Source organism: Cryptomeria japonica, chromosome 7 (genome assembly GCF_030272615.1).
Source record: "Cryptomeria japonica chromosome 7, Sugi_1.0, whole genome shotgun sequence".
In the NCBI taxonomy this organism is placed as follows: Eukaryota; Viridiplantae; Streptophyta; class Pinopsida; order Cupressales; family Cupressaceae; genus Cryptomeria; species Cryptomeria japonica.
This window is the reverse complement of record NC_081411.1, coordinates 732002843-732014575: the sequence shown is the minus strand read 5'-3', so window position 1 is coordinate 732014575 and position 11733 is coordinate 732002843. Positions and strand designations below refer to the sequence as shown.

Sequence of the window (11733 nt, the reverse complement as noted above, 5' to 3'; positions counted from 1 at the left end):
TCAATGCTTTGAATTTCCCGCCACCCAGAAAATCCCAAGCGTTTAAGTTATTCAACCAATCCAAGTGGCATTGTTATTTGAATTCAAAAATCAAAACGGTTATGAATTTTTAAATTCAAAAAATCAAAACGATTATGAAGTTTTAAATTCAAACCTGCATACGACCGACGCTAGCCCTTCAATTCCTTAGCAAATACAGAGCTTGTAAATTCAAATTCTGGTCGTCCATCGTCAACGGTTAGGTCCATCTGTCCGTTGATCCTCTCCAACGGTTATCTGGCAATGACTTCGGCCTCCATAAGTTCTTTTTTAGGCAACTCTTTTATTAATCATTTTTATTTTAGGCTTCGAGAACGAGCTGTTCGTCTTTGTTTCCTATGAATTTCGTGTGCTACTCCACTTCCTGGTATGAATTTTACTAGATGTGTTACATTTTTTCGGAAGAGAATAATAGATTTATTTCTTGTGATTTTATTACATCTTACACTCTGCTTAAATGTCAATGCTTCAAATTTTTCGACTGCCAAAATGGTGGGATTCAGAATTGGGAAAATGATAAATAGTTACAATAACAATACATTAAATTTGAAGATGAAAACTGGTTAATTGTTAAGTCTTTCCTGCATGTCATTTTCTGGTTGTAGATAGAATTGATTTCTGAAGTCGTGTGGAGTGGGGCGATCGATTGATTTCTGGTTCAAGCTCATTGATGTTTTGCTGATTCTAGTCAGAAGAGATGATACATAATTGCAAATATCTCCAAGGTATTTAGATGTTTATATTTTTCTCTGTCCCAACAGAGTTTCAAATCACAAGTAAAAGATGCGACAGTGCTTTTCATACATAACATATAGGTACAGATTTTTTTATCAATTTGAGATGCTAATGTTTCTTAATGATTATGAAATCCAGCGACTGGGAGAACATCTGTGAGAAAACCCAAAACCCTTGATACACTTGCGCTGTAGATGTTTGGACCTTTTACACATCTTTCCAATAGTAAGATGAAACTACCTGGTAGAATGCTCCTCTAAGCCCCCTCTACTAACTCCATAAAAAACGACCCCTCCAAACACTAAACTCCCATGTGATACTCTGGAAAGAATAGCCAGCCATATATCCGATCCATCCTTTTCTACTCGGTCCTTGCAACCTCTCCCTTAAGATTACTGGTTTTAGGTTGCTCCTTATTTAAATGTGTGGAATCTCCAAATTCTATTACAGAAGCGTTGTCACAATTCTAGTCTATATACGTGTCCAACAGGCCCCAGTACTATTTAAACTTCTTACAATAACAACAGATCTAACATACAGAGGTCCCAGTTATTGAAACCTATTCAAATACAGCTAGATTCATTCATAGGCTTCTAAATAGTCACACTTAATCTTCAAATTTATCAACCCCCTCTTTTATTCTTTAAACCCATTTACACCAGCACCCTTGTTTTCACCAGTATACAGAGTGGCAAGAAGAACCATAAATAAAACTACAACCCAAATCATAAACTACAAACATTTACAGCAGGGTGTAGCCCTATGTGAATGTTGTGCAATAGCAAAAGATTTAATGAACATGGACATACTTAGGAAAAAATATCCCGTTCAAACACACTTTCATTCATCCACGGGCTTCTGAATATCTCCTCTCATTTCTCCAGTCTAGCAGTAGCACTCCCTTCATTTAGAGCAGTAAACTTCTCACCTGTATACCTCGAACTATAACTATAAATTACAAGGAGTATCCCCTGTATATACACATCTTATTTCCCAGATTCCAATCCCATGTTTGATATATGACACATGCAATTTCAAATATATCGACTCCAGATTTTGGTTTCTTTCATCTCTATGGTATGTAAACTTCTTCAGATTCAACCTCATACCAGACCAATTCTTAGAACAATACTTTTGTATGCAATCACACGGTATTTGACTTTAATTTACACCTCATATGTAATTTATGACACTCTATGTGCTGTCATACCTCTGGGCCCCTAAATCAGGCTCATTAAATCCACTTCTTCTTCTTTAGAATTCTACAATATAATTACACCAACATAAATACATGCTTTCACCTTCTGGACCGAAGTACTTACATTGTTGGAGGTAAATTTGTCTACAACTGGAAATTGTAGGCCTGCTTCCTGGCTCGAGATCCATGTACTGCCTAATTATCATCCACCTGGCTACTAGTTGTTTGGTGTCCTCTTAAATCAAAATGACAAACGATGTCCAATTGGATCAGAGGTAATTAATTAAAGTCAGCTTTTATAGTTTTATGTTTTTAACTTCAGCTCCATATCAATACGTGTTTTCTTTTGAATTTTAATTAATTTATATTTACGGTCAACCACACCTTTGTATTAAAACTCTGACGCGCTTATTTATCTCCAATGAAATTCAGGAATCTATTTCTAAATCATTTATCTTCGTTACCATGTTCTTTTTTATTTTGTCTCCCCTTTTTTTCTCTGTGACTAAGATGATGTCATGGCAGAAGTGTACTCTTGATCTAAGCTCAACAGGAGGGGGAAGCCTTTTCCATATTCTGCTAATAGATTTGTCTAAAACGAAGTAGTCTTTTCTGCTTCCTTAAACACACAGTTCGCCGTGTAGGAGAAATGTAGGCTTGTTCCAAGAATGCAGGGGGGGGGTTACATGGATTATCGATAAAATTATTTTGAAGGTATTAACTAGTTGTGAAAGAAGGAATTTCCATCCTTCATGAACAAACCTATATTTCCCCATGATAACAGTGAGAAGATACAATAGAATCAACATTAGTAAATCTTGTGGTATCCTAGGACCTACTTGTTATTCCTTCATTCGGGTAGACTCTTCTTTAATTGTAGGGTGCTTCTTCGATTCTTAACTCTAATTTCAATTTTAATGAAGTCCAAAAATAGGTCAAATTCACTTAAACAACCTCCATAGACAATTTGCTAGCAGTAGAGTCAACTAGTGCAAGAAAACCAACATAGGAAAGGGTATGGCACTATATAAACCCATTGCAAAGGATTGCAAGCATCATATAAGGTTTTGGCATCAGATGGAAGATGCTTTGATGCACTCTGTAATTGTTGATCATATCTCCATTTTAAATGTATGGTAGCTAGGTTGGTTTTATAGTAGTTTGATATAATTTAGTTCCATCTATGAAAATGAAAGATACACAATGATTAACTTCATGCCAAGGGTGAATCAAACTGTTGAAGGTAAATTCTTTCAAGGAGCTGAAATTTCTCGTAGGAGTAGAATCCTATTATGGCTGATGGCAATTAAGTTGTGAGGAGAAATCATCTCCGAGAAACTTGTTAATGGGCAAAATATCAAACGAGGCATCAAATTTAATAAAGAACTATTGTTTTCCTGAACTTGTATTTCCCATTCGTAACACTCACTATAGACTTGTTTCAGATATTGATTAGCTGAAAAAGCCTAGAATAAAAGGAAGGAACTCTTCCCCAACAAAATGACAAAAAAAATTGAATCCAATTATAGAACTACTGCCACAATTCTAATCTATCCAACTAAATGCAGTCCTATTTAAGCTTTTTGCAATAAGAACAGCTCTGACGCACACAGAGGTCCCAGTTGTAAAAACTTGTCCATAATATAGCTGCTAAATAGCCTAACTTATTCTTCAAATTTATCAGTCCGTCTTTTATTCTTTAGGCTCATTTGCACTGGTACCCTTATTTTTACCAGTAAACAAAGTGGTAGGAACCACAAATAAAATTACAACCTGATTCATAAGCTACAGACATTTGCAGCGTATGCAGTTCTGTGTGAATGTTTTGCAATAGGAAAATATCTAATGAACATAGGCACGCTTGGTAAATACATCCTCTTCAAACACACCTTCATTCATCCATGTGCTTCTAAATATCTTCTCTCATTCTCCAGTCTAAAACCTCCTTCACTTAGAGTAGCATCCTTCTCGCCTGTACACTTGGAACTATAAAATATAAGGAATATCCCTTGCATATACACATCTTATTACCAGACCAATTTTTCCTGAAGGTCGTTTCTTAAAAGAGTACCTTTGTGTGCATCCATATTGCACACCTAATCTGTAATTTATTAATTGATGACACTCTACGTGCTGTTATACCTCTTGGCCTCTAAACCAGGTAAAACATTGACTGAATCAGGCTCATTAAATCTTCCTCTTCTTTAGAATTCTACAATGTAACTACACCAAACTAAAATATAGACTACTTACCCTGTTGGAGATAAATTTGTCTGCAAGGGAAAACGGCAGACCTGCTTCCTAGTCCAAGATCCATGTGCTACATAATTATCATCCACCTGGCTATTATTTGTTTCGTGTCATCTTCAATCAAGACACAAACTATGCCCAGTTGGGTCAGAGGTAATTAATTAATGTCAGCGGTTATAGTTTTATGTTTTTAACTTGAACTCAATATAGTGTGTTGTCTTTTGAAAGCATTCATTTTCGTTATCATATTTTTTCTTCTTTCTGTCTCCTCTGTTTTTCTCTGTGACTCAATGATTAAGATGCATGTCATGGAAAAAGAGTCAAAAGCTATTCCAATGAAATGTTGTTTCGATCTAATCCCATCCGGAGGATGAAGCCTTTTCCATGTAATGATAAAATAATTGTCTATGATATCTGGTTCGCTTTCTCTTGGAATCTTGATCAATTCCCTAATGGGCTTCCATCAATAGAGAGACTAGGCTATCATTGAGGTAAATAGTAGCTGTAATCTCTAGAATTCAAACCAGAAGTATTCCATACTAACAGTAGAAATAAGTTTTTAATTCTTGCTAAGGCATGACAGATCAGGAGAGGCTGGCGAGATTTCGGCTATGGACTTCTTCGTGAGTACAGTGGGTCCATTGAAAGAACCTCCTCTCGTTACTGCCAATACTGTTCTGTATCAAGGTATGTAACAAAGTCTCTTCTCGAGGCAAATGTGTAGCATTCAATTGTCATTGGGTATTTGATTTTTAATGAACAATAATTTAAACAAATTAGCTTTGTTATTCAATGCTTAGATATAGACTTTTTAAGTGTGATTTTATTATATTGTGTTGTCAATGTGAATTGGATTACCTTCAAATGAAGAGCCAACGTATTAATCATAGTAATTGTACAATTTAAATTTTGTTACTAAAAGAATTTTCCTTTCAATTCTTTTTTAAAATTATTTTATTTTATCATTGTATGAACCTTTCATTTTTTACGTCTATATTAGAGTCATATTTAACTTTTTTTTATCAAATATGTTATCAATTGTCATATTTTTGTTGTAATTTGTATCTTTGATTTTTTCAACAACATTTTTAACAAAAATTAACATAAAATATCTTCTAAGATTTTTTAGAGATCTAAACCATAAACACAAATGACATATTTAATATATTTACAAATAGAATCCGATATCATGTGAAGAATGAACTATTGACCATTTTCTAAATTACCATTAATGATCCTACAATTTTTACCATGATTTATGTGTATTAGTTGAACAAATGATGCAAGCCACGGAATTCCTCTTGCTTTCAAAGCACAAACTCAACACAGAATTTTGCAGAAACCCTTTGCTTCCAAATAAATTGTCAGATTGCAACAATAACAAACTTCTCGACACAAAATAAAGTAATTGTCAGGGATCAGGGCCCTCTTTCAACAACATTTTTTAATAAAATTAACATAATTTTTTTCTAAGATTTTTTAGAGATCTAAACCACAAACACAAATGACATCTTTGATATATTGACAAATTGAATCCGATCTGATGTGAAAAATGAACTATTGACCATTTTCTAAATTACCATTAATGATGCTACAATTTTTACCATGATTTATGTGTATTAGTTGGACAAATGATGCAAGACAAGAAATTCCTCTTGCTTTCAAAACAGATACTCAATACAAAATTAAACCTTCTACTAATGTAAGAGATCAAGACCCTCTCCCTACTTAATCAAAAACAAGCTTCTTTTAACACAAAATTTCATAGAAACCTTCTGCTTCAAAATAAACTCTCATATTGCAACAATAACAAACTTACATTCACATTATATCTGCAAATTAACAGTTACATACATGGCCTTCTTATTGGCTTCTCACTTTACAATGATTTTTTTTCTCAAACAGAATTTGACTCTTTTATCTGCATTCACTTTCTCTCTGTCCTCGTCAGACTCTCCACACCTAGTACCTCCTGACAACCCTGCTCTACTGCAACAATATTTCTCACTCCCTCTTAGCTGTTACCTAAACAGTTTCATTATTTATTTTCTTGAACTGACAATGGCCGATGTTTTCATTTAACTTCAATCGACCCTTCAATCTCCTGGAAGCTGAAGCGGGGTTTGAAGCAATATCTTTCAATAAAACAGAGGTCTTTGTTTAACACCCACGTTGGCTTTCTAGCTTCTCTGTTTTGGCAGGCTCTACTCTCATGTGTCGCTCTACATTCTTGTTTATAGTACGTGGTTCCCCCTGTTCTGCCCAACGTTCGAAGTTCTATGCCTTGCCATTGATTCCATGTGGCTTAGATGTCTTCTATGGAAGCAGATCAACTTCAAAATTTGTGGCAACAAAAGACCGACTTGTGCTTCGATGGATATCGCACTTTGTTCTAATCGAGTGCTAGGGAAGGTTGTGGAACTTGGTTCTAATCTATTGTGTACGTATTCTGCAATCATTTGAGGGCCATTCTGTCAACGTGCCCTGTCTATGATTCCAAATTTCGCATACATGTCTACTAAGTACTAAGGCAGCCGCAGCTACAACATCTGACAAAATTCAAAACTCCCTTTTTTGCACAGGCAAGCAGAATGCTGGCAAAAAAATATGGAATTAGGCCTGCCAATTGCATTTGTTTGTCATGAGATCACATTTCCTTCAGGCATTTTGTCAAACAGTTCATTGCTTTGTCCAAGCTTCCACATTTTGCTTCGACATGAAATGCAACAATTTCTGTTACAAGATCCGAAATACTTTTGCAAACGGATGAAGAGATGTCCAAACAAATCTAAACCAAAATTAAAGCAAACGAATTGGACACATTATTTTTGATGGTGCTGATTGCGGATGCACCTGGGTGATCCTGCACCAACAAAGTTCACTTCGAATCAAAAATTACTTCCATAGATTGCTTATTATAATTTTAATAAATTGTTTATTATAATTTTGATAGTTTATTTGTGATAAATCTTTTCAACTAAGACACTAGTATTACATGTGAAAGTTCAAAAGTGGCAATCATTGAATCTTATTTCAAACACAAAACTATCCTGGTAGAATACCCCTCCAAGCCCTGGACTAACTCCATAAAAACCCATCACTAACACTCCCATGTAATTCTCTGAAAGCATTTGGTACCCGATCCTTTAACTGCAACCTCTCCCTTAATATTACTGGTTTATATACAATCATATTTAAACTTTTTGCAATAACAACAGATCTGACGCACACAGAGGTCCCAGTTATTGAAACCTGTCCAGAATATAGCTGCATTCATTCACAGTCTTCTAAATAAGACTCATTTAGCTGTATACAAAGTGGCAAGAAGAACCATAATAAAATTACAACAGAAATCATAAACTACAAAAATTTGCAACGGGGTGCAGTCCTCTGTGAATGTTGTGCAATAGCAAAAGATTTAATGAACATGGGTACCCTTAAGAAAAATACCCTGTTCAAACACATCTGCATTCATCCATGTGCTTCTCCAATCTAACGCCTCCAGTAGTACCCTTCTCACCTGTATACCTTTCTCACTTAGTATATAACAAGGAATATCCCCTGTATATACACCTATCTTATTTCCCATACTCCAATCCCATGTTTGATATATGATATATAGAGTTTCAAATATATTGATCCCAGATTTTGGTTTTTCTCTTCTTACGAGTATATAAACTTCCGAAGAATCCAATGTTTGATAAATGACATATAGAGTTTCAAATATATTGACCCCAGATTTTGTTTTTTCTCTTCTTATGAGTATATAAACTTCCTAAGAATCAATCTTATGCTAGAATAATTATTCCCGAAGGTCGTTCTTAGAAGAGTACCTTTGTATACAATTACATTGTATTTGAATTAAATTTGTGCCTAATCTGTAATTTATGACACTCTGTGTGCTGGCATACCTCTTGGCTCCTAAACCAGGTAAAACATTGACAGAATTATGCTCACTAAATCCTCCTCTATGCGCACTAAATCCTCCTCTTCTTTTCGTTTGTCTCCCCTGTTTTTCTCTATTTCTCGTTTCATTTGCAGAAGAGTCAAAAGCTAGTCCAATGAAATGTTGTCTTGATCTAAGCTCATCAGGAGGAGAGAAGCCTTTTCCATGTTCTGCTAACAGAATTGTCTATGAAATCTGGTTCGCTTTCTCCTATATTCGCTCCCATCAATAGAGAGACCAGGCCATCATTGTGGTAATACTAGCTGTAATCTCTATAATTTATACCAGAAGTATTCCATACTAGACAGTAGAAATTAGATTTTAATGTTTTTTTTGGTTCCTTCTAAGGTATGAAAAATCAGGAGAGGCTTGCGAGATTTCGGCAGTGGACTTCTTTGTGAGTATAATGGGTCCATTGAAATAAGACTCCTTTCATTACTGCCAATACTGCTCTGTCCATTGTAGCTGTGTAAAGAGTTTCTTGCCAATATAACTGGGCTTCGACCTCTCGAGTTTTATTTCTCCCGAGAGATTGATTATCTGAAGGACAAGGTGCAACCGAACTTTGTTAAGGATAATCAAGGTGTAAATAAAACTTGCATTTATCTTAGCTTGTGTTTCGATCTCATCCATTATCGACCTTGCATCTACCTATCATCAAAACCAATGTAAATAATGGTAAAGTTTATTTGTGTCAACTTTATTTTGCTTGAAGTTTTCATGCCTTTCCCCTCTTAGTTTGAATGAAAAATATCATTCTAGATTTACATGAATTTCGACATCATTTATTGATTTATTTATACATTGTGATACAGTTTCATGAATAGTTATATACTCTAGTAGAAAAATCTATGCTATGTTAGAGGATTTTTGTCTAACGGATCAAGTGTCTTGTGCATATATTTGGTCAAATTTCCTCTTCACCCATATTCGATTGGACTAAAAATATCTAGCCACACTTATTCCTTGTTTGCACAATTTATTGGATGGAATTCAATTTTATTTATTTGCGTGAGGTGATTTAAACCAAATGCATGTTATTTTACATTCTATCAGTAATCACATTGCTTGATGTAGACACCTAAAATTGTCCTGTTTAATTAAATAAATATTTTATTTATTTAATTAGTTTATCCTAAGTCTTTTATTAATTAAAGAAATTCTTATTTATTTAATTAATTCACTTATCTTCTTCTATCCCTTTCCCTATTTAAATAAATATTTTTATTTATCTAAATATTATTTTTTTAAATTAAATAAATATTTTATTTATTTAATTGGTCCCATTTTCTCTATTAATTAAATAAATCTTTATTTATTTAATTAGCTCATTAGCTTTTTCCCTCTATGACACATGTCATTTATCCTTTAATTTTCTTCTACCTACCCCCTTCATATTTTATTATTTTTCCTACCTACCCTTTAATCATGATCGACCATTTATCTTTTTACCTCTTAATCTTATCCCTCCATTTTCTATGTAAGAGGTTTCTTTCATCCTTTCAATTCTAATCAATGACCTAATCCTAATTAATTAATCAACCTTTAAGCGATCAAGCAACTTTACAACCACAATACGTTCTTTGTTGAGCTCTTGTGCACAATACAAAATCTGAGAGCAAATATATCAAACAAGATCAATGGAGATCAAACCCTACTTGGCATGTGAATGGTATTATTGTTTCATTTATTGATTTGCATGTTCTTAGGTTTCTTTATTGGTGTATGGTGAATGTTTTATTGTGGAACTAGGATTGTTTATGGTTGGATCTTTGTGGTTTTGCAATAGTTTGTCATCATAATGTTTCACCTCACACATTTTTGCACATCCGGTGGGACTCTAGTTCCTATTTTCGAACATTTTAGTGTTGTTTTAGTGTTTCAAATTTGAAAATCCAAAATTTGCGATGATTTTGATTTTTGTTGCATCCGTAGAAATTTTTTTGTGTTTTTTTTATTCTAACAGTTTTTTGCTTTGCAGATTTCTTTTGCATTTTTATTTTTCATCACATCTGCAGAAGGTGTTCTATGCTTTTGATCCTAACAGTTTTCTGTTTTACAGATTTCTTTTGCATTTTTATTTTCTGTCGCATCTGCAGAAGGTTTTCTGTGCTTTTGATCCTAACAATTTTCTATTTTGCAGATTTTTGTTGCGTTTTTATCTTTCGTCGCATCCGCAAAAGGTTTTCTGCACTTTTGATCCTCACAGTTTTCTATTTTGCAGATTTCTTTTGTATTTTTATTTGTTGTCGTGTCCCCAGAAGGTTTTTTGCATTTTTTATTCTAACAGTTTTTTGTTTTGTAGATTTCCGTTGGGTTTTTTAATTTTTCATCATATTCGCAACTAAGATTTAGTCTGGTTTCAAGAAAGATCTATCATGTATAAGACATTTATCTAAGTTGATTCGAGAAAAGTGACTAAGATTCAGTTTGGTTTTAGGAACAATCTATCCTGTATAAGATGTTATCTAAGTGTAGTGCCCCTACCTTAGTCAGCTTTGTAAAATCGGTTTGACCTTGGTTGACTTTTTATATGGCATTCTTGAATAGTTGAATTACCATGATGTAATGTTGTAGTCAGATATTATGATTATTGTGTGTATCTATTAATGTGCTTTTGCATTGATTCTTATGTAAGTTTAATTGTTCTCCTAATTTTTGTTATTAATTTTGAGCTAACACCTTCATTATATATATGTTTGTGTGACTCTTGGTTGCAGGAGATTGCAGGTACAGTGTCGCCTAGGTGTGAGGTTCGTCTTCACCCGGATTCGCAGGGTTGAGTATACCTCTTTCGTCCTTAGAATTTGGGTTAGGTGATCGTAAAACCCTTAGTTTGCCTTAGTCATCCTCAAGTGAGTGTCATCTGTGGTCTGTCAGTTTCCCTTTTCATTTGGGTTTGCGGGTCGGGTATTTGGTTGGCTTTCTTGGGTTGCGTTCTTGGCATGTGGTTAAATTGAGTATTTAATCCTAAGTAGTTATTTTGATTTAATGTGTTCATTTACGCATTAGTAATTAATAAACTAAAGTAAATAAGTTTCTTTCATATAATTAATCATTTATTTAAAAAATTGCTTTATTCATGTTTGTAGAAAGTTTAATTTAATGGTTGATTTTAAATCATAAATTTATTTAGTTATGCATTTTGAAAGAGAAGATTTAAATTTATTCGAAATAAAAATAATTTAATCCCTTTTGCTTTTTGGAATAGAAAGGTTAATTTTAATTATTTAAGAAAATCAATTTTGATTAGAAAAGTAAGTTTTATTCATATATATTTTACATTGTGTAAGATTGATTTTGAGAATTTAATTTAATTAAAAATATTTTACCCTCATTAATATTGTGAAATACAACTATTAGCTTTGTTAATATTGAGAAAATTAAAATTAAATGAGGGAGAAAAACATTTTATTTATTTTTAATTAGAACAACAAGTTTAGATTATTTTAATAGTTGAAAAGAATGATTTTTCTTTTCTCTTATTTTATTTATTTATTTTATTCTTTTTATTCAAAAGTGGTTTAAATTCTAAAATAAGGGATTAGGTCAGGAGATTCTTCTA

The 11733-nt window shown here is 33.4% G+C and overlaps 1 long non-coding RNA gene across 1 annotated transcript; it reads left to right on the top strand.

Moving 5' to 3' along the window:
• Window positions 1-212: 212 nt before the first annotated feature.
• Window positions 213-11129, top strand: LOC131857078 (uncharacterized). The gene is made up of 4 exons (XR_009358498.1): window positions 213-406; window positions 645-764; window positions 4806-4909; window positions 10889-11129. It is a non-coding gene; the product is annotated as an uncharacterized LOC131857078 (long non-coding RNA).
• The last annotated feature ends 604 nt before the right edge of the window (window positions 11130-11733 follow it).